Genomic DNA, 27,782 nt, shown 5'->3' with positions numbered 1-27,782 from the left:
GCAATGGGAGTTGGATGTGCCTGATCAAGGATGCTCTAGAAGCTGGTGGTAATTCCAGAATGAGACAACATGGTTTAAATTGGGGAGCTAGGAATAGGATCAGGAAGGAAATAAAATAGCTTGTACAGATAAAAGAAGTTTTCTCATCTTAGAATTCCCTATATTAAGGTATTCATAGATCTAATCTCTAATCCTACCTCTATTTTAGGCTTACTTAAACCTAAAAACAGAATGCAAGCCTGATCAAAGTAAAATAAAAACAAGAAAATCCATTATGACCATAGTTTCTTTCATTTTCTTTACTCTTTCAAAAGAATTTTTTTAAGCTGTGGAAAAATTCAATAATCAAAACATAAGAGCTTGGGTGAAATAGTTTAGGCTATTTGTCTTTGCTTCTATTTACACTTGGAAGGTGTTTCTTCTTCATGAACTTTACTTTGACTAATGAATCTAAAACTCCAAGTGGAATTCAGCCTAATCCTTCCAATTTCTGGAGCTTGCTTGCCTAAAGCTCCACATTTGGTTCAGATTTGCTGGAAAGATTTATGAACCTGGACCCAATGTCAGCTCATAAAACAATTCAGACAGATTCACTTAGTTTTGAGTCTCAGCGAAGAATGACTGTACATTTCTATTTAAATATCACGAGAAGCATGTGAGTATATTGTATAAACTGCTGGAATGGTAGACAAGGAAGTTTCTTCCTTCTTTGGACTTTCTTAATATATCATTCAATCAACAAGTATTTATAAAATATCTCCTCTATACTAGGCAATCTGCTAGGTTTTAGGAATATGAAGACAAAAATGAAACAGTCTTTCCCCTCAAGGAACTTATATTCTATTGAAAGAGACAACATGTATACATAGAAGCATATATGGAATAAATATATGGAATAGAGAGATCAGTTGATCAGGATATCTTTGACTGATTTATTTCCCTCTCTTCCATAGGATGAAATCAAACACGATAAAGGGTAGGCAATGGACAATGGAATGTATTTGCTGAGTTGTGTCCAAATCTTTGTGATCCTATTTAGAGTTTTCTTGGCAAAAATACTGGAATGGTTTGCTATTTCTTTTTCCAGCTCATTTTGCAGATGAGGAAAGTGAATTTAGGAAGAGGAGTCTTTCTGACTCTAGGGTTCAGCACTCTATCCACTTTGTCACCAGAAGGATCTTAATGCACAACAAAGTGCTTCATACTTTGTTAGCTCAAACTTGATAGACATTGGGAGCAGTGTGTGTGTATGTGTATTCTGGAAAAATACAAAATTAATACAAGATAGATAAATAAAATATAATCTGGTGGGGAGGACACGTGGTTGGGGGAAGGATTAGGAAATACTTCATATAGAAAAAGGAGCCTTTGTAGCATCTTGAAGAAAGTAAAGTAATTTATGAGGTGGGCACATTCAAAGCATCATGCAAGACCCATGCAAAGGTATGGAAACCAAATGATGAAAAGTGGGAGAAACAGAGAAAGGACCAGTTTCCTTGATCATAGAGTGCAGAAAGGAGACCAGGGCCTAATGAGTTTGGAAAGATGGCTTGGGGTCATGTTATGAAAGGCTTCAAAAGCCAAAGTTTATATTTGATTCTAGAGATGATTTAGGGACAATCACTTTGGATGCAATATGGAAGATAGATTGGATGGTGAGAGACTTGAGGCAAGGAGACCAATTAGGAAGCCATTGCAAAAGTCACAGCTTTCATTGGTGGTGACCATGTGAGGAAGGAAAAGGGGGTCATAGTTAAGAATTATTGTGGAGGTACAAAAGCTCATCTATAGCAGCTGATTGAATTTGTTGGGGTGAGGAAGAGTAAGGAGTAGAAGATAATGCTGAGATTTTGAATGGGAAAATAGAGGGATGATGGTACTCTAGATGATGAGTTCCATTTAGGGAATGTTGAGTTTGGGGTATTTCAAATCATTTTTCCTTTTTGTAAAGGATTTTGCCTTTATAGACATCAAAGTATGTAACTTTGGAATCAGAACTTCATAGGATCAGAACTTCAGTCCTGGAGAGGAGTCCTTTTATCTACCCCATTCCCTCATTTTCTAGGACAGAAAACTGAGACCTAAGTAGCATTAGATCCTGGAACAGACCTCAGGTTTGCTGGATCCCTGTCTGGTGCTTCTGTATTATTTAGGCAAATCTTATTTAATTAGATTTTTGATCTTTTGATCTTTGAAAAATATATTAGATGAATCATCTGACAAGGATTACCTTATACTAAATGTTATAATTTGGAATTCAGGCAAAACTTGTAGATATTGTGGGTTTGATTTCACATTACCTCAATAAAGAGAATATTGCAATTAAAGCAAGTGAAATAATTTTTTTGGGTTTCTCAGTACATATTTACACTATGCTATAGTTTATTAGATGTATAGTAGTATTATGTCTAAAAAACCCAATGCATATATCATAATTAAAAATACTTTATTACTAAAAAAAATTCGAGCCACTATCTGAATTATGTTAACATGTTGTGATCTTTTTGCTGATGGAGGGTTTGCCTGGATGTTGAGGGCTGCTGATTGATTAGGGTGGTGGTTGCAGAAGATTGGGGTGGCTGTGGCAAGTTCTTAAAATAGACAATAAAATTTGTCTTATAGATTGGTTCTTCCTTTCATTTGAAAACTTAAAGGCCATTGTAGGATTACTAACTGGGTTAATTTCAATGTTTTTGTGTTTCAGGAATAGGGAAGCCAAAGAGAGGGAGAGAGACAGAATAGCAGGTCATACACACAGCATTTATTAAATTTTCCATCTTATGTGGGCACAGTTCATGGCACCTCAAAACAACTTTAATAGTAACATTAAAAATCATTAATCACAGATCACTGTAACAGATGTAATAGTAACGAAAAATTTGAAATATACAAAAATTACCAAAATTTGGGACAGAGATACGATGTGAACATGTACTGTTGGGAAAATGGCATATAGACATGCTTGATGCAGGACTCACCAAAATTTCAATTTGTATATAAATGCAATATCTGCAAGATGTTGCAACAAAACAAGGTATGTCTGTATATAATCCAGGTTGACCAAAATTCAGACTATCAAAGTTTAAATTTGTCTTTTAGAGAATTGTAACCATAGAGATCTGAAGAGAAGTGTTAAAGTTATTTATTCTAATTCTCACTGAGAGCATTAATTCCATTGACAAACTTCCCATCCAATAGCTACTTGAAGATCACCAGTGATAGGCACCAATGACTTCATAATAAAGTCTGTCCAATTTTTAACAATTTTAACTACTAGTATATTTTTTCCTTAATTTGAATCTTATGGGTATTTCTCTGCATTTGCCCATTGGTTATGATTTGGTTCTCCAGGAGCAGTGTTCTTAAGATGGCTGTAATGTTTTCTCTAAGCCATCTCCAGGCTAACTATCCCATGATTCACTAATTGAGTCTCAAATGGCATATTCTTGGGGTCTCTTCAACCTCATGTTGATGATTTTGAGCCCTTCTATCCATATGGTTGCCATTTTCTGGATGTAATCCAGCTTTTTTTTTTTTTTAATTAAAGCTTTTATTTTTCAAAACATATGCACAGGTAATTTTCAACATTCATCCTTACAAAACCTTGTGTTCCAATTTTTTTTCTCCTTCCCTCTCCCACCTCCTTTCCTAGATGGCAAGTAATCCAATATGTTAAACATGTGCAATTCTTCTATATGTATTTCTACAATTATCATGATGCATAAGAAAAATCAGATCAAAAAGGAAAAAAATGAGAAAGAAAACAAAATGCAGGCAAACAACAAAAAAAGTGAAAATGCTATGTTCTGGCCCAAACTCAGTCTCCACAGTCCTCTCTCTGAGTGCAAATGGCTCTGTCCATCACCAGACCATTGGAATTGGCCTGAATCACCTTGCTGTTGAAAAGAGCTTGAATGAATTGATCATTGTATAATCTTGCTGCTGCTGTACACAATGTTCTCCTGGTTCTAATCATTTTACTCAGCATCAGTTTATGTAAATCTCTCCAGGCTTCTCTGAAATTTCTTATAGAACAATAATATTCCATAACATTCTGTAATCCAACTTGTTAATGCCTCTATCAAAATATGCCATTTGGACTGGACCCAAAAGTTTGGTTTTTATCTAATCAGGGTCAAATAAGATGCTTGCCTTCCCTTATCTATAAACTATGCTTTTGTTAATGAAGTCTAACATTGCATTAACTTTCTTATGGCCACATCTAACTCTTGGGTCTTTTTTCTCTCTCTCGTGAATTGATTTCTAGCAATCTTTTAATTAGGAAGCTGATTCCTTTGAGCCAAGTGCATAACTTTTTATTCATCTTTAAAAAAAAAACTCATCTTACTACATTTGGCCTATTGATCTAACTAAAGAGTAGATTAAGTATGCAGGGATGGATGTACTTGGGGAATTTTGGATGCTAAAAAATTATAAATATGAAGGGATTTTATGGGATCAAAAATAGAGAATTTTTTTCTTTTTTAGATAAGGGATTTTTTGGGGACCTTGGAAAGAGGCTGATACTTCACTGGCAGTGAAAGGGTTTTTCTTTTCTTTTATTCAGAATCAGCAGTGAGTAGAGTGCTGGACTTGAAGTCAGAAGCTCATTTCCAATCCTTCGTTGGACATTTACTAGCTGGGTGATCCTAGCCAAGTCATTTAACCTCTGTCTGCCTCAGTTTTCTCACCTCTAAAATGGGGATAATAAAAACACCTACTTCCCAGGTTATTCTGGGGATAAAATGAGGCAATATATGTAAAATGCTTTGCAAACCCTTAAGTGTTATATAAATGTTATTTTAAAAAATTATTATCAGACTTACAGGATTTCACTGAGAAGGGACACTAGAGGCTATCTAGTCCAATTTAAAATTGAAAAAGAATTCCATCTGCTAAATAGCAAACAAGGATACATCTTTTATAAATATATATATGTTTATAAAAGATGTATAATCCTAATTGCTCACATTTTATGAAATATTCACATTCATCATCCTAATTGCTCACATTTTATGAAATGAAATTGGCATTAGACTACAGATTTACCAAATGGTTTTGAGAAAAGTTTAAATTCAAAAAATGATCCTTGAAAGTCTTAAAAATTTTTTTTCAGGGGTGTAGTGAAGTTGGGAGAGGTTTTTAGGCATGTGATCATATATCTGTTTCCATAAAACTGATCAGCAGATTCCCTCCAAATTTTGTCCATTTTGAAGGGCTTTTGTAGACTTTCTTTTTAATATTCCTTTTGAGAAGTCACCAACATCTAAACATTATAAACGGATCAATATACCATAAATGATGGTCATTAGTAAGATAAGACCTCCCTTGTGTTTTGGCAATTACTTTATGATATTCCTGATTAATGATTTCATTTTGGCCATTTCAGTGTTCAGCAGTCTCCATTTGTTAGTGTTGATTAAGGGATGTCATGCTTCACCTGAATCTGACTCATTTTGACCAACAAATGTGAATTAAAATCAATAGAAATGCCATTAGCATCCCAATACTATGAAAGATAATGCCACCATTTCTCACGCATTCAGTTTATTAAAATTTGCCAAAGTGTGAAATATGTACGACAAGTAAAGATGTTTTAATCTTTCACCAAGGTAACAATTGAAAGCTGATTGATTTCATTCAGTAATTATAAAATCAGAATGATGGAAGATTGTAATCAAGTAGGATTCAGTCTCATACTTTGTCATTCCTCCATGCAAGATAAAATTCTCATTTGCATCATCTCTTTTATCTGAAAAGAAATCAAACTCCTATTTGCTTCAGTTTAAACTCACGGAGGTATATAATGGCCCTTTCTGACTCTGGTGGGGAGAGTGAGGCAGGCCACGCTTACTAATGAAGGGATCCAAAGAAGAGCTCTCCTCTCTACTCCTGAGGTTCGGTTGGCTAGAAAAGCACAGTTTGATCGAACAGAACTGAAAAGTTTAATTTGAAATATGCACCAGATTCAACCAAGATAGGGAGACTGCAGATCCAAACACAAGCAGTCCCATCCTGAGATATTTGTGTGCCATTAAGACATTCACAGGTGAATCTGGATGACCAGATGTTACAGGTCTGCAATCAATTCACTTGTGCTCTGACAAACAGGACTAGTAGACCCATGATCTCTTTTCCTTTTCAAAAATGACCGCTTTAAAGCTGCCATTTAATTAATCCTTTATTACAACATATGATAGTCCTTTGCACTTTCCCTAAGAATTTAAAATGTTTCAAAATGACTAATTAGCAGTCATTATACTTCTCTGAGGCAGGTTTCTGGGAACTTTGCCATTTCCATTATACAGATGAGGATTACAGAGGCCAAAATCACCACTCTCGAGGCAAGCCAAATTAGAAGAAAAAAGAACCTACTTATCTGAATAGTTCAGCAATGGACATTCAGGGGCATTGCCTCACTTGGTACTGCTTAGAGACCAGGTAGAAAAGCTTTATTCTCAGTCCCTCCCCAGAATCCTACATACTGATAAGAGCAAGATCTCACAAGTTTTCCTTTCCTTCACGTCCCCCTCCCCATTTTCTCCTGCCCCATCTGACATCTGATGGACTTGCTCCTTTAATTTTCTTGGTCGGTCATCTCTGTTCCCTGCTTACTTACTCCCTTCCTGAGGTGTCTTCCAGACATATTCCAGACAATATCCATGGACTTCCTAGCTTGGGGATGGTTGGGGTAGGAGCTCTCACTCACTTAGGGCATAGACATCCATCTGCCAGGCTCATTGGCTGCTGCCTCTGCTTCCTATGGCCCCCCTTTTCTCATGTCCCAGTAATCCTATTCCTTGTTTTCTGTTATTATCAGTCTTGTGTCTCTCCTTCTAGCCTTCTGCAGCCTTTCTCTGGTATGTCATTGTGAAAAGATCACTGACTTGTGACTCAGACGACCCAAGTTTTAGTCTTAGCTCTGTGATTTCCTTAGACAAGTAACTTTGCCTCAGTTTCCTTCCCTGTAAAGCAGGGTCCTCAAGCTTTAGTTCTCAATATCTTTATCCTATTAAAATGATTGAGGATCTATCCAAAGAGTTTTTGTTTATGTGGTTTATAGTTATAGATATTGATCACATTAAAAATAAAAACCAATCATGAATTTGTAGACTCTCTGAAAGGATTTCAGAGATTCCAAGGATGCTCTGGACCAGACTTTGAGAACCACCGCTGTAAAGCATCTAAATTTATGATTCTAGATGTTTTTCTTTCTCACCTTTTAGCTTTGGCTGCTCACTGAGGCTTTTTTTCTTCCTGAAGACTCCACATCTCTTGGTGTCCTTTCCAAGACTAGCTGCTGCTTCTCTCAACAAGACTTGGAGAGTGATTGAGAACATTGCTTTCCTCTTCCATTCTTAGAGTTTTCTTTGCTACCCTCACTCAATAAACACCTTTCCTCCTTTAAACAAGCGCCTGGTGCCTTCAGACACTTAACCTCCCAGTTTCTCAATCTCTTCATGTCCCATCATCTCTTTCTCTAATCTAACTCAATCACATACTATAGACCTCTCTTACTCCCAGCTGAATTAGCCAGAATTCTTATTTATGCCTTCCCCAGCAACTTACATCTTTATGTGCTCTATTACCATTTCTAAGGACTCATCCCCTCAACATTCCTGCACATTCTCCTATTAATCTTTTTACTGAATCAGGCTTCATAATCTTAGCCATTTACAAGTAGGGGTATTTAGATAGAAGGGGGTAGTTGGGAGAGGGAATAGCATTGGATCTTGGGTGTAATAAATTTGTTTGATGGCTTTGAACTGGAAATCCTGACATCACTGGGAAGAGGAAACCAAAATTAAGGGAAAAAAACCCCATTAAAATCCTTTATGTGGTGAAGGGTTCTGGTAATGGGATGTTAAGATTTGTCATTATAAATACTAAGTTCTTAGGAAATACTTTCCTTAGGCAAGTGCGTTGAGAGCACCTCCTTGGAGCTTTGTGGCTTGGCAGCTTCATATACAACTTTCAATTGGCTACCTCCCATCTCAATCCCAATTGGGTATATTAGAACCATCTTTAACTATAGGCTACTTTTAAAAAATTGGCTATAGACAGATAAGGGTCAAATGTCACAATTATTTGCTGAACTTCTAGGAGACCAGGGTGGAAAACATCTGTGGCCTTAGAGACAATTTATTAGTGGCTTACTAATACTTCCTATTAGAAGTATCTCTTCCATTTCTCTTTCTGTCTTTTTTCTTTGGTCCTTTTCCTCCTATCTTCTCCTCCTATATAATTCTTATTTATATGCTTCTGTAAAACTTCACCTTTGCAGAATCAGATGGGAATGCAGAACTGACGGGGGGTGAACCCTGAAACTAGATTCGGGGTCTCAGACTCTCCCATGGGAAAAAGCATACTTTCTCAGATAAGCCCTTCCCAAGTTAAATGGTATCATTCAATTGGAGATCTTGGTCAAATCACCTTCCATTGATCTTTTTGGGGTGGCCCAGATCCCTTTCAGTAAATTCCAGACTCTAGAAAAAAAGCCTTCAAAATGATTTCATTCAATTGGAGATCTTGGTCTGGTAATCAGCTCAAACGGCCCCCCAACTCCTAGGCCAAGACTTACCAATAAACAGGGGTCTGTTAACACACTTTGCAAAATTCTTCATTAAGAATTTGCCTGCTAAGAGAATTCCTTCTTAGTGAACAATAAACTTTCCTTTTCTTCAATTCAGACCTTTTGGGTTCACAAATTCTTTCACATTGGATCTGCGCCGACCAGAGGGGATTCCCACTTCAATTCTCACAACTCTCTGCACTGTCACTAACAGCATCAAGACTACTTAGTCCACTCTGTACCCCTAGAGCATCATCTCTGATTAGGAGTCTTCTAGCTTTCTCTTGGAAACCACTAATGATAGGGAACTTGCTATCTCTTTATTCCACCTTGGACAATTGTAATTGTTAGGAAGTTTTCATATCTGACCAAACTGCCATGAATTTCTTCTAGTGCTATGGGCTATGCAGAGCCAGGTTAATCTTTTTTTTTTTTTTCATATGTCAGTCTTTCAAAATTACTGATTTTTTGTTCTCCCTGTCTTTCTGGACTCCTAGGAGCTCACGGTAAGTCTATCAGGATTAACATATCTCTCCTCTTTTCCAACAGAGGCAGTCTCAGGCAGTAAAGCCAAGTTCTGTGAATAAAATTGCTGCTAAAAACCTGAATTATTATTATTATTTTTACTTTTTTTGGCCCCTTTTTTGTATTCCCAGCACTTAGTGCCTGGCACTTAGTGATAGATACTTATTAAATATTGATTGATTGATTGATTTTGTATACACAGATTAACTGTTCAGAAAATTCATTAATTAAGAAAACTCAATAGAAAGGGCCCCTCTAAGGGCCCCAGAAATCTTCACAGATGGAAGGAGAGATAATGGACAGTTAGACTCCAGTAGGAAATCTCATTTGAACAAAAATTTCTCATTGAATTTCAGCAAGCTAGGGGTTTATCCACAGGGTAGTTATTGCCTGCCTGTGTAGAATCTTCTCTCTTTTGAAATACTGGGGATTCTGTCCATGGGGTCCCCCTTTTGTCTTCCAGGTAGTATCAAGAAACATAATTTTGGAGCTATACTTTCCATCTAAAGATCAAAAAAATTAAATAACAGAAAAGAGAATTTCATTCAAATGGCAAAGCTGACTTGGTATCCCTTCCCAATCTATTGAACATTTTCCACACCTGTCCTGGTAGTTAGGCAGGAAATGGAGAAAATGTACTGATATGAATTTATTCTTGGCCATTCCTATCCTGGGAATATGGTGAAAGTTACTCTTTTAAATGCAGACTTTCTTCTCTTCCTAAAATAGCTGATACCTGAACAGCTTGTTCTTTTAATTTTTCTGGGGCTGCCATTTCCCCCTGTCTTCCCACCACTTTCCAACCTTCATGAGCTTCCTAGCTTGGGGATACAATTTATGAAGCTGTGAATGTGGTAGAGGAGGAGGAGGAGGTGTGAGTGTGTAAACATGCTATTTTGTCTCTGTGAAGAGAGAGTGTAAACCTTGAAGTGAAAGGGGTTTAGTCATTGTTGGGTAATGAATGGGGATCAGGGAGAGTGGTAAAGTAGGGAGCAAAGGAAAGAAGAGGAAGAGACTTCATGGATGCTAAAAAGGACCTGAGGATTATATTCATATAGTATATGCCAGAATCAAAGCCAGGGCAGGACAAATGGGATTTTGCTTCAGGGCATTGAAATTTAAATGGTACAAAAAAGTAGCACATGTGCTCATTTTACAGCAGAAACCATTATAAATAATGGACTTCTCTGTCCTGCTTGAATGGATTTTTCTTACTTCTTGAATTATTTTTATATCATGGATTATAAAATTGATTTGAGGGTATATTTAATACTGTATGCCTTACGCATCAAAATTGCTAGTTATAATGGTATATACCTTGAGTCTTAAGTTCTTCCTCTTTGCAAAAACCAATCCAAATCCAAAACACCCCTATTTTGTGGAAAGGATGATTTGGAAGCTGAGAATTCAGTTAAATAATTACTTTGCTAAGCAGAAGTACAAGTAAGTCCTGCTTTGTTCCATCTTCCATATGCTCTCTGAAAAGCAGCTCAAAAGAGTCTCTGTTGATTTTGAAAGAAGGATTGTTTTTATTTGTTCCTCACCTTAAAGGACCCACAACTGAATTTCTGATCAATCTACTGGGGAGCAGAAGGTTAATTAAAACTATGCTGAGTCTCTGCTTTGGTATTTTGGCCAGTTTTTGTGCAATTGTTTCTAACTCTTTGTGGCCTCCTCTCTCTCCCTCTCACCCTCCCTCCATCTCTCTCTCTCCCTCCCTCTGTCTTTCTCTCCCTTCCTTCCTCCATCTCTCCCTCCCTCCCTCCCTTGCTCCCTCCATTGCTCCCACCCTTGCTCCCTCTCTCCTTCCCTTCCTCGCTCCCCCCACTCTTTCTCTCCCTCTCCCCCACCTTCCCTCCTTCCCTCGCTCCCTCCCTCGCTCTCTCCCTTGCTCCCTTCCTCTTTCCCTCCCTTGCTTACTCCCCTTCTCTCCTCTCTCTGTCTCTCTCTTTCTCTCTCTCCCCTTGCTCTGTTGGTCCCTCCCTCGCTCTCTCCCTTCCTCTCTTGTTCCCTCCCTCGCTCCCTCCCTCGCTTTCTCCCTCACTCCTTCCCTTCGTCTCTCTCTCCCTCCCTCTTTCCATCTCTCTCTCTCTCCCTTGCTTTTTTCCACCCTCCATCTCTCTTTATCCCTCCCTCCCTCCGTCTCTCTTTCTCTCCCTCACTCTGCCTTTCTCTCCCTCCCTTTCTCCATCTCTTCCTTGGTCCCTCCCTCTCTCTCCCCTTCCCTGCCTCCCTTGCTCTTTCTCTCTCTCTCTTGCTCTCTCCCTCGCTCTCTCTCTCACTCTTTCCCTTGCTCTCTCCCTCGCTCTCTCCCTCATTCCCTCCCTTGCTCCCTCTCTCGCTTTCTTCCTCTCTCCCTCCCTTCGTCTCTCTCTCTCTCCCTCCTTCCATCTCTCTCTCTCCCTTGCTTCTTTTCTCCCTCCCTCTCTTCCTTTCTCCCTCTCTCCCTCCCTCCCTCTCTCTCTTTCCCTTCGTCTTTCTCTCCCTCCCTATCCCTCTTTCCCACCCTCCGTCCCTCTCTCCCTCTCTCCCTTGCTCTCTCCTTGCTCCCTCCCTCCCTCCTTATCTCCCTCTCTCCATCTCTCCGTCCCTCTCTCCCTCCCTCCCTTGCTCCCTCCCTCATTTTCTCCCTCACTCCCCCCCTCTCTCCCTCCCTCTCCCTCCTTTCTCTCTCTCTCTCTCTTTCTCTCTCTCTCTCTCTCTCTCCTCCCTCCATCTCTTCCTCCCTCCGTCTCTTCCTCTCTCCCTCTCTCATTCCCTCCATCTCTCTCTCCTTCCTTCTTTCCCTCCTTCACTCCCTCTCTTCCTCCCTCCCTCATTCCCTTCTCACTCCCTCCCTCTCTTCCTCACTCCCTCCCTCCCTCGCCCCCTCCATCTCCAGCTCATTTTCCAGATGAAGAACTGAGCAAACAAAGTTAAGTGACTTGCCCAGGATCACACAGTAAGTGTCTGAGACTAGATTTGAATTCAGTTCTCCTTGACTCCAGGCCTTGCACTTTATCCAGAGTACCACCCAGCTGCCTAGCAATAATCTCAAACACATTTGCCATTCAATCATTATTAAGACAAAGCTGATGTATAGGACTCCCCTCTTAACCTTTTGTAACCCTCTCACAGACTGCTTGTTCTGTGATTGAGTTCGTTAATTCAACAAACATTTGTTCAGTGCCTACATGTGTAAGGCATAATTCTAAGTTCTGGAGATAAAAAGACAAAAACTCTTAGAGAACTTGTTTATGTTCTTTCTCTTGGCAGCTAGAATGTAGAGGACTTTTGAGATCCCTTAGTCCACCAAAATATCTACCAAATATTTTGGTATCCATTTTACAGCTGAGGAAACAGATGAGGAAAAGACTAGCCTAGTTAGTATCTGAGACTAGATTTGAACTCAAGAATTCCTTACTTCAGCTCTTGAAATATCCAGAGCACCATCTAGTTTGCCTTCTCTGTTAGAATGTAAGCTCTCTAAAGAAAGGGATTGTTTCATGCTATTCCCTTTTATTTTTAAGACCCAGAATCCAGCTGGTGCTTAATAAATTCTTGTTGGTAAATATGTTATATTTAGATAACATGAAAATCATAGAGATAACTCTCCTGAACATTTTCTAGGTAGGAATGATGTGAATGGAGGAGTGTCCGATTCTAAGGACTAGGGATAGAGTCCAGTCCTAGGTCAGTACTGTCCCCAGTTCAATCCAGACTAGACAGTGAGAAAGTGCACAGACTGGGACTGAAGCCAGAGCAATTACAGCAAGCTGTACCATCTACTGGCTAGAGATGAGGGAACCTTTGCCCAGCTGCCTGGACCATGGACCAATTCACTCTAGCCCAGGCGCAAGGGCCTCATTGTGAATTTGTTTCTTGGCAATGGGTGCTCTTTGTGATTTACTCCGAAAGTTGAAATTTCTCTGGCCCAAAAGGTGTATTTTCTTTTAAACTCATTGCCAAATTTCCCAAACTTCTGATTTTATGATCCGTGGAACTGGCAACAGGAGGCTTGATCCTATTCAATTTGCCACGGCAATCCCTTCTATCATGGAGCCAGAATATCTGGTTTAACTGACATGGCAAAAAGGTATTAAGAAAATAAAGAAAATGCAAGAGTGAGTTTAGCTGGCTTTTCCTCATTTTCCTGTTTGGAAGAATAGATTGGGTTGATGTTGTGAAAGAATAATGAGCCAGTTGGAGTGGTACTGTGCTTTCTTTCCTATTATTCCCACCCAGGACTGCTTTTCACAAAGCTTAGCTAGACCATTTGCTCTAATTTGTATCTTGGTGACATAGCTGGCTTATTAGCTATGCTGTTTATAAACTGCTAACTTGGTCCCCTGCCCTGTGTTGATGCTATCTTGATAGACCGCTGTGAAAATGTAAAGATGTCTGTCAGGCAGGAAAAATGATGTAAAAATCATGTGGGCACATAAAACGAGATTGACAAAATGTAATAAAGCCCTCCCAGGCTGCAGAGTGGAGCCGCATGTGTAATGAAATACTTTAGCATTACGTCACCCTTTATATAACATCTGGCAGTGACTCTGAAGAAGCAAGGTGCTTTTTTTTTTTTTTTTTTTTTAATTCTTTGCAAAGACAGTTTTCTTTCTGCAAGAAGAAAGGAGGAACTGTTACATTTTGCATGCAAGAAAAGCTAAGGCGGCTAGATTACTTCCTTAAGGTAATGGAGAAGAGAAAAAAGATATTGAGCAAGGTCAGATAATGTGATTATTTAGTGAATTGGGGGCAGCAGCAAAAGCAGCTAATCTAGGTAATTTGGGTTCAGTCTTCCTTCTGGGTATATCTGACCCCCAAAAGAGAAGATTGCCCTTTCTCAAACATTCCAAATGAAATCATTATTTACATGTATAAAATGGACTAAGCATTAGATAACTTGGGTGAGGGGACCTTTCAATATTGAGAAAAAGGCTTTTTTTTTCCTTCCCAGCATGGGGGTTAAATTATTTAGATTTTTATGAATATATAATATATGTGCATAATTATTTATAGGTTGGATTCCCCATTAGAACATGAACCTTTTGAGGGCAGGGATTTGTTATTGCTTTTCTTTGAAAAACCTACCTCTTATCATAGTTTCTGGGATACAGCAAGGGCCTAATAATGCTTGTTGACTGACTATATGAAACTACCCAGCTAATACATTTCTCTTTTTTACTTTTACAATATAGTCATTGACCAAATATGATCAATAGGATTTGAGTTAAAATCCATTTCTTTGAGTTTAGAGGATTTAGAGGAAGAAATTCTCTTGCAATTTCAAATTCCTTATTCTTCTTCCTCATACCAACTACCTTTCTGCCCTTTGAAGAGCCATTTTGTGTTAAATAGTGGAAAATGCACTGGATTTGAATTCAGAGGATCTGGACTTAACAGTAGCATTTTTCCTTTTGGAATCTGGATTCAGCTCAAGAATTCTGCATGGAATCTTTCTAGATCTTCCCAGCTGGTAGTACCTTTTTTCCTTACCCTCCCCCTTCAAGGTTATCCTGTATCTCTTTTGCATATTAGAATGTAAACTTCTTGAAGACAGACTATTAATTTTATCTTTATCTATATACCTAGAACAATGATTGGCATAAAGTAGGCATTTAATAAATGCTTATTTATTCATCATTTGGTTGATTGTGTGATCTTGGGCAATGCTGCCTTTTCAGGACTTATTTTCTAAGTTCTTTTTTCACTATAAATACTATAATCCCATTATTTCATTAACTCCAGACATGAGACAATAACACTTTTCTCCATTCTTCCTTATCTCTGGAAATGCTCCTTTAAAAATTGTCATTTTTTGGTTATTTTTGTCTTGAAAACCATCAACAAACATGAACATTTCCATAAATGAAAGACCAGAGAAAAGTATTACATGAAAAAACCTGCCTCTTTGTTAACATATAGCTTGCAAAGAAATACTTATTTTTGAAATGATGTCGTTACACCTGCATTTTAAAATAGGATAACTGTTGCTTATATGTTATCTTCTCCTCCCTATGGAATGATACCTTTCTTACAGGGAAAGAGGGCAGGAATTTAAGGGACACTTTAAAAACTCATCATTTTTTCTATCACTGATAGAACATATTTATTAATTAAATTCAGGCCTTTGTTGGAATCTATACTTTTGGGGCTAGAATAGGGCTATTGTCTAAATGTTTAGGTACTATTATGGTTGGTACATTGGAAATGCTTAAGAAGACAATATGCATGTGACATTTTTTTTTTGCATGTGACATTTTGAGAATTATATGGGCAACTTTCCAGAGGAAGAGTCAAGAACATTTCTTATTTTCTCCACAGTGTAAAGCAATGTGCCAATGACTAAACAAGTGATGGATTGTACAGTTCTTGAAAAATTTCCAGAAGGGTGTGTGTGTGTGTGTGTGTATGTGTGTGTGTAGAAAAATGGGGGTATAAAATAGGAGCTTTCCCTTCCATAATTTAATTGCATAAATTCCTTGACTTTAGGACCAATAGCAAGTCACTTCTATTTGGGCCTGTCTATCAGTTTCAAAAAGTTCAGTCGAACATCAGATCTTTGAAGACAAGGACCGTTTTTCATTGCACTGTATTCCCAGTGCTTTGCAGACAATAGGCATTTATTAAATATTTATTAGATTGGATTAGAAATAACCTCAATATTTCCTTCTTATTCTTTTTCCCCCTGCTGTTCTTGACTAATACTGTTTATTACAGCAAAATCTACAGACTGTGCTTAAGCATAAAACCAATCCCTCCAGTTTTGAAAAGGATGCTGCTGATTAAATGGGAGGTACCCTAAAATCAGAGTATCCTCTTAGGGTTCCAATCCTGGGTGATGTAGTGAGTGGTCTGTGTCCAGTTACTAGGATAAGAATGAAATACTGAAAAGAGAAAGGCAGATTATATATATAAAATATATAGATATTTTGGGAATAGCATGAGCAGTTTTATTCTTAGAGCTCCTTAGTGCTTACAGTTATAGTCCCCTGGCCTCTTACTCACAGGCTATGGGACCAGTGTCTATGGCCATATTTGAAGTCAGGTCCTCCTGACTTTAGGTTCACTGCTCTATCCACTGTGCCATCTAGCTGCCCCATGAGGCAATATTTGTAAAGTGCTTAGCCCACTGCCTGACATATACTTAGAGCTGTATATTAGACACTTATTATTATTATTATTATTATTATTATTTTATTATATAGAGAATTCTCTGGTATAGAAACTATTTTTTGCCAATGCAGGCCAAATGGCCTGGAATACTGAGAGGTAGTTACTTGTCCAGGTTTGCTCTGCTAATATAAATCAGAGAAAGGCATTCCTAATGGCTCTCTATCCACTGGGCCATGCTACCTTTCTTCTCTACATTTTCTTTTTTTGACCTGTACTTGTGATTTCATTGGAGTAGAGAACTTCTCTTTACTCAAGCAGATTGACATCTGTTCTGCATTTCATAGCCTTAGAAAGTACCCTGGGCCATGGAGGGGTCAAATGACTTGCCAATGTCCTCTTGTCATCAAGGTTAATTCTCTTTTTTGCTGCATCCTCTTGTAACAGGACTAGAGGATAGCGTGTTGGAACCTGGAGGCAGAAAGACCTGGCTCTGTCACTTATTAGCTGGGTGACCTTGGACATGTTACTTCTCTCTGGGCCTCTGTTTACTCACCTGTAAAGTAAAGGGTCTGGATTTGATAATCTCAAAGGTCTTTTCTGGCTATACACACATGATCCTTTACTTTGCTCGTAATAAATGCTTAATAAATGTTTGTTGATTGAATAAATGCCAGAGAGATGAACTATTTACTTATTCAAACTCATCATTTTTGGACTTTGTGGAATTAGTAATAATAATAGCTAATATTTATATAGACCTTTAAGGTATGCAAAGTGTTTTACATATTTCACCTTCCCAACAAACCAGGGAGGTAGGGATTATTATTTTACAGATAGTTTGAAGTGGAGAAAGGTCAAGTGATACAAATCAGGGTCATATAGCTAATAAGTATGTTGTGCCACAGTTTCCTTTTATTGTCCTCCTTCAGTTTCCCTAAATTGTTCTGCTTCAGTTTCCCTAAATTGTTCTGCCTCAGTTTCCCTAAATTGTTCTGCTTCAGTTTTCCTTAATTGTTCTGCCTCAATCCCCTTAGTTGCAAACACTCTTCCTTCCCCCCAACTCTTGTTCATTAGGACTGACATAACTCAGGGCTAGTTACTCTAAGGTTATAAATTGTAAATGTGTAAACTGAAGATAAGGAGGAGTTCAGACATCCTGGCTCCTAACTCCTCCTAAGTCATCAAGATTTTATGGTCCTACCCCCCCCTCCCCCAATTTGTCAGAACTGGATTGATGGTTCCTGCCTGGAGATTCCCTCTCACCAGAGTTTGGACTCCACCCTTTATGTACTTGAGCTTGGAGGTATAAATATATTATTGAGAGCTCACATTCGCTGCTGGATGCTTTTGGACATCAGCCCTGGAGGCATCACGCCTCACAATCTCTTCCTCTCAGAAATCCAAATAAAATATTTAAAACTCTCTAATCTCTATCTTGCCTCATTTTCTCCATCATTACAAGTATCTGAGGCAGAATTTGAACTCAGGTTTTCCTAACTTCAAATCTAGCATTGTAAATACCCTGCCAACTAGCTGCTTTGGTATTAAGTGAGATTTTGGTTTTTTTTGGGTGGCAGGTTAAGAGATAAAATCTACTTTAGGATGAATACTAAGTTAGTGTTGACCAGTGTTTGTGTTAATATATTGTTCCACATCCTATGAGATTTCAAAGTTGTTCATCAAAATGGCAGGTAAATATACTGATTTTAGCATTAGGCAATACTTATTACAAATGCCATCTCTGGAAGTGCTCTTTTAATCAAAAATCTACTTATTGTCCTCCTCCCACTTGAATATCCTTTGATGACTTTCCACTAGTTCTCACCAGAAAGAATAATAGAACTTGATAATAGTAGACTATTTTCTCTTGGGAGAATGGATGAAAAATAATTGGAAATATTAGCATCAGAAAAATAACCAAGAGAACAATGGAGGAAACATGAGTTTTAGCCTGTCTCCTGTTACCTTAGAGTGACACTGGGTGGCACAAGGTTGAGAGCAGAGCTATTTAAATGAAATCTTGTGTCACTCTTCCCATTGTACCTGTCTACACTTCCCATTGTGCTTTCTTCCCCCTGTCTTCTTTTTGATATATCTCTCTGTTTCCATTGTAGGGGCCCCAGGAAAAAAATAATGGATTTGCCCATGTGTGACAAGGCAGATATATTGTGGACGTGTTTTTCTTTTCAGAAGACTATATTAATGGCTCTCCATTTTGAATCCCAGGGGCCTGTAGCAGAGAGTTGGATGAGGTGACCTCTTTAGGCCCTTTCCAGCCTTGTGATCTCAGGAAGGATGTCCTACAGTCAGTGCCTCATCTCCTAATTATAGAATGGCTTTTTAATCATTTGAAACTTCTTTTTTTCCTTCATGGTTGAATAAAATCTGAGTTTGTTGGTCTTCAGATGAATAACCAACTAATTTGGTCAGGCCCTTGGTAGAATGTCACATAACTCATCATTGACAAGTAATTTGCTTCCCAGGATTCATTAAAATCTATGATGTGTGGATACATTATTTATAATAATATATACTGTGCAGGGTGTCCTACTTTAAAATGAACCATGTGTAAAGCCACATCAAATTAAATGGCTTCTGTTTATATGAATCATCCTATATAACCCACACTGGCTGAGCCAGGACTGGGTCTCAAGAGGGCTCAACTTTTTCATACAGGCCAGAGATAGGGTAGTAAATGTACTAAGTAAATGTAAAATTATCTTTACATAAGTAGAGCGAATCCCCCTCTTTCAGCCTTCTGCCCCTCTGGGGCTTTCTCCTATCACATTAAGGAGATATCACTCCTGGATACTGCTTTGAGCTTGCTGCTCTGAAAGTTTGTAGAGTGCCTTGGGAGGAGTAAACAAGGAGAGAGGCTGAAAGGACCCATACAGTCTTTTAATGGGTTTTCAGTTCTGCTCTGACCCTGTCAAGAACCATCTTCATATACACTTAAAGTAGGAAGCGCCAAGCTTGGAACTTTGAAGACTAACTAGTTGGAGTGAAGAATATGGGAGTGACTCAAGGGAGGTCATTCCGAACCTGAAAGTATTTGTTGTTGAGATCCTTCCAAGTGTGAGGGAGAGAAGTAATATCAGAGAGTCTGAGAATTGGGATTTTGCCTATGGTTTTGTGTTTGAACTTGTATCTCCCAAGTTTCTCAGTTTTGTTAGCTTTGGACACATGGGAATGGTGACGCTCACCTTCTCAGGGATGAAAGAATAAAAAATAAAATTGTGAAGCTTTTTGTGGACCTGAGACTCTTTAAATTTTTAATCACAACATGTCAGTTAGATTTTTTGAATGCAAAAGTTATTGCCTGGGAAAACTTGGCCAATTGGAAAATAAAGCAACAATACTTATCTGTGTATTTGGTGGCAGGCCCAAGCTAGAACAAAACTTATCTTTTAAATTTATTGGACTTCCTCAGAGCTAATAGGGAGGTGGGTGGAAAAGACTTGGAAGATATAATTTATTTAGGTTTTAATAAAAATTTTTGATAAACTTTCTCCTAAGGACCACTCCAATAACACTCAATAATTAGGATTAAAACTTGAGGAGACTGAAAACACAAATGAATGGCCAATTCCCAAGAAGGAAACAAATGACTAGTAGATTTCCACAGAGATGTAGTCTAGGATCAGCTTGATTAATTAAATCACTTTTTTGGTCTGTTTGGTCATGAGCCTGTTGATATAAACTCCCATTTTTCACAGACCTCAGAGTCTCTCTTGAAGTAAAATAATTTAAATGACAAGTGAAGGTACAGATGCCACCAAATGATACCTGGCCAATCCTATGAAGTCATTGTTTCCCCCTCTTTGACAAGCTCCAGAATCAACAAAGTCAAAGGCTTTACAAAACATAGAGGTTTCTAGGATGTTTATAAAGTTGTTATTGCCATATTGTGGGATGGCCTGCTTAATTTACTCATGACTTTGCAGTTGTTGAGTCACTCACTTCTCCACCCCCATAACAAAAGGATTGTTAACAGCATCCTACATGGGCACACTGATTCTATTAATAGATTGGGGGGTTTTTGTGGAGACTGGTGAAATTGCATAATTTTTTGATTAAATGAAATATTCTTGGATGGTAGAGATTGAGCAGGATTAAGAAAGGCCATAGAAACAGATATGGAGCTTAGGCTCCGTGATGGGGGAATGTTCCTATTGGAACATTGGAACATTCTTTTCCCTCAGGATCTGGGGGTTCCTTTCCTTCTGAGCAGGGAAGGGTTAATGAGGATGCTGCATGATAGTTTGCTATCATATATATTTATAAGACCATAGAAACGAGGGAAGTAAACATCCAAATATTAACATTTCTCCTGGAACAAATTCTCAATCTAAGATATCTTCATGATTCCTGACAAATCATATTACTGGATACAGACCTTTTTTCATCTATATATTCCTTCTAAACTCCAGTATTGGATTCTTCCATATTTGTGGGGTACTGTCTCCTAAACTCACTTTTCTTATTCCTTCTTACCCTTTCTCATTTAATGTCTAATAAGGTCTTGCTCTTTCTCTCATTATGATGTGGAGGTGACTTTGGGCTCATGAAGTAGAGCACATATTCTGGTAGTTTTAGCCAAAGAAAATCATTGAATGACATATGGCTTTGGCTGCCCAACAACCAGCCTGGCTGAATGTAGAGAAGTACAATACCACAGATTCAGCCACTAGATGATGGATTCTTTTGGCTGTAGAGTGCCATGAATATTTCAGACTTCAATAAAGCATAGTTTATAAAGTTTATGTGTAAAAGCTATTCCATAGTTTTCAAGCAGTAGGGCTCAATGCTGTAGAAAAATTATTGAAAGAAAAGTTCTCTGAAGTAAACATCAAAACCAATGAATAGTTTACAGATGTTACTTATTCTCGGAAGAGATGACAACTGAATCAGACGAAGATTGTGTTTTATTTTTCTTTTGTCTCAGCTCTGTATGCTATCACAGTTAAAGAGTCAGATGATTGGGAACTAGGACAGTGGAGGAAGACCATTCCTTAAACTAAAACTAATCTGATTCTCATTGGCCAATAATAAGTTCTAAGCCAAGCCCCATATGGCCATTGTTTGGGCCCAGTTTGACTCACTGAATGTTAATAGCAGTTATTTCACTTTGGCCAGAAATCCTGAGGCTTCCCCTCCCAGGTTTATTTTTTTATTTAGATTTTTTTTGACTACGTGAAAGAGAAGATTCTTTGCTTCAATTGCTACCTAGCCTGATCACTGAATAGGTGCAGCCTCTGTCAAACTGAAACCTATTGAAGACTTTAAAAAGGTCGAGGTCTCCCACTGTAACCAGGACCATCTCCAGTCATCCTAATCTACATCTGGCCACGGGACCCAGATGGCTCTGGTGGGGAAAGTGAAGCAGGAGACCTTGCCTAGCCCTTTCTCACTTAAATCTGATTCACTTGTGTGTCATGGATCTCCTCCCTGATGTCATGGTCTTCTTCAAGAAGGAAGGACAAATAACAATATTTTGGTGGTAGCAATAAAAGTAAGGACTTCTGGACTGGAGGTCCCTAAACTGGACTCTATGATATAGTTGCAGATCTGAACATCTGGACATGAGAGGACAAGATAGTGGAAAAAAGGGCTCTTTGTAGAGGTGTACTGTGACTCTATTTCTGATGGAATATTTCTCTATGTTTTTTGTTTGTATTCTGTGTTATGTGTGTTTCAGGGGAATTATTCTACATTGGGCCATTCTAAAAAACTCTTAGGCACAGAGAACAAAGAGCACATATCAGGGTGACAAGAACTTGGTATCATAAGGGTAAGGAAAGATGTATTCTTAATAATATCTTCTGAATATCTTATTCTCTTGGGCGTATCAGACATTGAAGAATTCTGACAACATGTCATTGGGAATCATTATTGAAAGCAATTAAAATGTATAATTTATCTTATTTTTCAATGTAAGATTAATAGGAATTTTTTGGACTCAAAGAGATTTCTGTATTTGCCTTAGGGCTCAAAACTAAGGAACTCAGTATAACTTGGAATTTTCTGTCAATTTCTTTGAAGATACTGAATGTAGTCATATGTTATAAAGAACAAGGAGAGATGAGAAGTACACAGAGGCAGCCACTAATTTTTGTTTTGTTTAAATTTTTAATTTTGGCATATTTCAGTGCAGGAGAAGTGAAAAGTTTAATATCTTTGAATTGAAATCAAGCTTACAGTGATGGGCTTGTTAGAACAAGAATAATAGCAATAATAATAAACACTGAAGTAAGAACTATAGGCTTCCTAGACATCACTCCAGAATCTTGAAGTTTTATGCCAATTGGGAGATAAGGAGGAAAAAACTAAATTTTCCCTTTAGGTATAACATTGAATCATGGGAGAATTCCTTTTTCTTTCTGAGATATTTGAATGACCAATGCTAGATTTTGAATGACAACATGCTAGATGAGATGGATGAGCATTCCTATTTAATCTGGAGAATGTATTTAGATACATGAAAGGAGATGAGAGGGCTGAAAGCTAGTGGAGCTGGCTTTTTTCTCTCCTTACTTTCTACCTTATAGTATTCAGATTATTGCCCCTGATAGGGCAGAACACAAAACAATTCATTTTAATTAATTTTAAACAGAATTCATTTTAAAAGACTTTGGATTTTTTTTTTTTTTGGCATGTTGCAGGATAAGGGAGAGAGAGATGGTTTATTGGCTTGAGTGTTTGATTTGGTTTGGAAAGCATACATGCTTCCAAGTCTTTGTAAGCTGTGGAATTTTCATTAATACATTCCTATTAGAAAACATACAAAACAATTCTGGTTATTCCACTAACTTTAACTGGCCAGTTTATTTTAGTAAAGGATTACCATTCTCAGCAGAAATATTTGTGTATGGAATAATAGCATGGCCATAGCATATTGAAACCTGATTTTCCCTCAATCCTATGAAAGGTGCACTTGATTCTCTCCTATTAGAAAAGGAACAAAGAGAGTGATTGCATTAGTATTTACTCCCGTTAGTATGTGTTTCATTTGTGTTTGCCTTGTTTCTCTTATTAACTAAATAGAGTTGGGTCAGATCTTTTAAAGTATATATTAAGCATTCAGGACATAGTTATATACCCTATGGTGCCCTATGGGCATTCACTATCCAGTCCCTGTAGGAAGATGAATTTTGAAATTGATATTGATGGCATAAATTAAGCTTCTTCAATATTTTGCTGGATTTGTAACCTCATTAGCATGAAAACTTTCTTTACTGCTACAAATTTGCAACCCCTTTATACCCGTTCCTCCAGTGTTATTTCAGACCATTCCTTTCTATAAATTCTCCAAAGAAGACTCAATTCAATGTTCAGTGAAGCACTCAAAATGTATATTTATTATCATTGACTCAGGCTACATGATAAGCCCATGTTCATTTCCTCTTATATTTATCTTCTTGATGGTTTTATGATACTTGTATGCAAGTCATCTTTGGAAATGATGCTGAAGTTGCTGATATGTACCATGAATTTCTTCATTGTCTTTGGGTCACTTGAATATTTGAATCTTCTGAATTATGGTACTCCATAATTTGGGGCCCTCTAGTATCCTGATAGGAAATAGTATCCTGTATACCTTTCACATATAGCACATATAGTATATAAATATCATGTCACCTATTTATGCAGACATGTGCACATACATTTATGTAAATCTGCATATGTGTGTATATGTATGTATTTAACACATGTAAATTGAATAAGTTGAGTAGAGTAGATGACTTATAATTGAATATACTGTCGATCAAATCTTGTCCTTGAGAGAGATATCCTGGTTCCCTTCTCTTAGTGGCCTCTTGTACCACTGATCCTATATATGTGATGCTTTCCCTGAGCACAAAAATTCCTAGTTATGGCACAATTTATAGTTGTTTGGCCTCCCTGGCCAAAGTTTCAGTTCCTGGCTCCCTTCTATGACATATCCAACAAAAATAGAGTGAAGTAGCTCATTCTACTTGGGCAGTTGTTGAAGTTTCCCTTGACAAAAAGCCTAAATATTATTCTTTTCACCTCCCATTCACTGCTTCAAGTCTGTTCCCTCTCTTTGGCTTCCCTCCACCCTCCACACCATTCTAATACTTGGAGCCAAAGGGAACAAATCTAATCCGTCTTCCACATGAGATCACTTCAGATATTGGAGCACAGGAATTATGTTCTCTTTGGGCTAAGCATCTCTAGCTCCTTCCACTGAACTTTCACATAGAATGAACTCAAGGCTTTTCACTATCTAGACTACTCTCCTTTGGACTCTATTCCAATTAGTTTTCTTCCTAATCTCTGCTGCCCATGACTGACCAGTGTACAATAGGTTTGATTTGACAAGGGCAGAGAAAACTAACACTATCCTTCCCCTATTCCTAGAAGCTCTGTCTGCCTCTGTCAAGTCAGCCAAGAAGGCATTAACTTTTAATGGTCATCTTACATTGATGACTCATATCGAGCTAGCCATTTATCAAAATCCCCAGATCTTTTTCAGATAGACTACTATCTAACCTTGACTCCTCCATCTTTTTCTTGAGGTTAAAAAATCATTTTTGTTGCATATGACTTAACATTTATCCTGAAATAAAATAAAATCAGATAAAACTCAGTATGGTGTTTCAAATCACTCATCTAATTTCATTACCTATGTGATTTTGGGCAAGCCAATGAACTTTCCTGGTTTTTAGTTTTCTTCTTTTAAGGTTTTTCTTTTTCTTAATCTCTGCTAAATTTCTGTTCCAATGACTTAATATGAGATGGATGGGATTCTGAGTTCCTAGAGACAGTACCTGAAGAAAGTAACTTCTGTCAAGTCCTGGGAAAGGGGAAAAATCCACTGATCAAGAGAGGCTCAGCCTCATTAAGTTTAGAGAGGCTTAAAAAGAAAAAAGAAACTAGATGATGGTTAATTTTTTGGATCATAGCAGCTCATGAAGATAATCTTCTGTTACAAGAGTACAAACATGCAGCCAGAACTAGATAAAAATATAATTGGGAAATATTGACAAGATAAATGTAACTCCTGTTCTAAAGCTCATTGGTGAGGGACTCTCCTCACTGAGGGAGATGAACACTTGTACCTGTGTGAGATGTGGGGTGGAGTTGGGTAGAAGTGAGAGCTTCAATTCTCAGACAATTCCTTCAAGTAAGAGTCTTTTCTGAGCATTATGTTGAATTGTGCCTCCAGTTTTAAGAGAGAAGGAGGAACAGGCCACTTCAGGTTGCTGAAGGAAAAAGACTCCCAGCAAGAGAAGAGTGAATAGTCTCCATCATGTCCCTATTCGCAGTTAGCTACTCTAGCAACCATGGGATGCTGACATCTAGGGCTTTTCTTGGTTGAGTTTAGTTACCTCATTGTCAATGGAAAACTCCTTTACTTTGTATTGTCTGATATATATTCTCCTATGTCTATCTTCTCTGATTTCTATTTTGTGATGATTTAATGGGCTTCTTTGCTGTTTGCTATGTGTGCTTCTTATGGAAGTGGTTTTAGGCAAGAAAGTAGTCAAGTCTTGGATATAAAGCTTGGGGTCTCTCTCTTCCCTCTAGAAATAACAAAATGATTAGAAGTCAAATACGACCTGATCATCTCTTCTACATTAATAATATTTGAGAGAGAAGATATTCAGAAGCTCTAGTGCTTCCTCTTTCTGAGGAGAACAGAATGGTGGCTTCTGGCCCCAATCTAAAGCTTTCTGACAATAGAAAGTCTCAGTAAGAGAGAGAAGGTGGAGGAGAAGAAGCCAGAGATGTTTATTCTGCTTCCCTTGAGACACACAGGGACAAGCCACAACATGTGGAGTTCTCTATACACATCAGGGCTCATTCATACTGCTACATAAATTAAAAATATCGATAATGTTAGTATGAGGTTGCCTAAGGCAATATGAAACCCACAGGGATTGCCATATATGGTTCAATGTCCCCTATTTCTATTGGTTTTGACACCATTGTTCTGTGGCATAAAGGGACTGAGAGCTGTGTGTTTGGAGAGAGTGCTCAAATTCTGATTATCATTGTTATTACTAATAATAAATGATTTTTGATAACAGCAAATACAACTGACATTTGCACAGTGCTTTAGTATTTACAAAGTGCTTTGAAACATTTCTTTGATCCTTACCACAATCTTGTGAGGTATGTATGATAGCAAAAGGTGAAGGAGGAGAGGTTAAATAGTCTGCCTGAAAAAGATCTGGGGATTTTGATAGACTGCAAACTCAATATGAGGTATCAATATAATCCTCACAATTCCCATTTTGCAGATAAGGAAAATGAAGCCCCGTGAAATTAAATGATTTGCATGAGGTAGCACAGTTAGTCCTCAGAGGCATACTCTGAATGTAGGTCTTTGAACTCCAAGCATTTATAAAATCATGTCTCTTTTAATTTCATTCTAAAAAAATCAAATTTATTTAATTTTTTAATTTATGAAATAAAATAAGCATTTTTATAATTGTTATAAAATGGTTGCACATGAAACTACAGATTTATTATATATAACTTGCTATTCCTTTAAAATATATAATAACTTTATCATGTAAATTTATTTACTTTTCTTTTTTCTTCCCTCTCCCCCATCCTACCTTAGAGATGACTATCATTAGACACAAATAGCTATGTGTATGTATGTATGTGTGTGTATGCATATACATACACATATATACATTTTATATATATACATATATGTATATATATATATATTTATTCTAAACATACTTATACTTATCAGTTCTATCTCTGGATATAGATAGCATTTTTTTCATATATCCTTTATTTTTAATTTGTGTATTTATAATAGTCAAAATGACTTAGTTGACCCAAGTTGTTCTTAAAACAATATTGCTCTTACTGTATACCGTGTTCTCTTGGTTCTATTCACTTCACTCTTCACCATTTTTTATGTCTTTTCGTGCCTTTTTAAGATCATTGAGCACATCATTTTTTATTGCACAGTTGTATTCCAACATGACCATATACCATAACTTGTTCAGCCATTCCCCAGTTGATGGATATATATATATTTTTGCAATTTTTGGTTCTTTGTCACCATAAAGAAAGCTGTTATAAACATCCCATTCACATTCAAAATTATAATTACTATTTGCGAATTTCCCTCCATCTTATTTTTACTTTCCATCTCTAGAGAAAAGAACTTATGAACTCTGAGTTCTGATTGAAGAATACTTCTTTTCACTATATTTTTCTTTCTTTCTTTTTTTTTTTTTTGTATAATCTTTTGCAATATTGGAAATCTATTTTGCACTACTTCACATGCATGATGGATATATATTGTTTGCCTTCTCAAGGGTTTGGAGGAAGGAGAAAATTTGGAAGTCAAAATTTTAGAAAAGAATGTTAAAAATTAAAAAAAATATGATTGAGAAATATTTATGAAATAAAAATATTAAAAACTATGGTTCTTTTATGTAATATTGTAATTGCTGTCACCATCATTATGCTGTTTATCTTTTGTTTTTAAAAAGGACCAATGACATCATGGGATAGATGTTTTGACTTGCCCATGAATTGAATTTAAGTAAGGCAGAGTTGGGCAAAGTCTTCAACCTTACTCTCTCTTTCA

The 27,782-nt window shown here is 37.5% G+C and overlaps 1 long non-coding RNA gene across 2 annotated transcripts in view; it reads left to right on the top strand.

Annotated features, from left to right (window-relative positions):
• The window catches only part of LOC127558311 (uncharacterized), a 142,210-nt gene that overhangs the window by 12,319 nt on the left and 102,109 nt on the right, over positions 1-27,782 (top strand). Inside the window, exon 1 of one of the 2 annotated variants that reach the window (XR_007952762.1) lies at positions 13,690-13,769. The exons of the other annotated variant lie outside the window; for it this stretch is intronic. This is a non-coding gene — a long non-coding RNA (uncharacterized LOC127558311). Of the gene's footprint in view, positions 1-13,689; positions 13,770-27,782 lie in introns of those variants that run through there. 2 annotated transcript variants of the gene reach the window in all.

The sequence above is a fragment of the Antechinus flavipes genome, chromosome 1 (genome assembly GCF_016432865.1).
Source record: "Antechinus flavipes isolate AdamAnt ecotype Samford, QLD, Australia chromosome 1, AdamAnt_v2, whole genome shotgun sequence".
In the NCBI taxonomy this organism is placed as follows: Eukaryota; Metazoa; Chordata; class Mammalia; order Dasyuromorphia; family Dasyuridae; genus Antechinus; species Antechinus flavipes.
The sequence above is the reverse complement of the archived record's forward strand: the minus strand, read 5'-3'. Positions and strand labels throughout refer to the sequence as shown.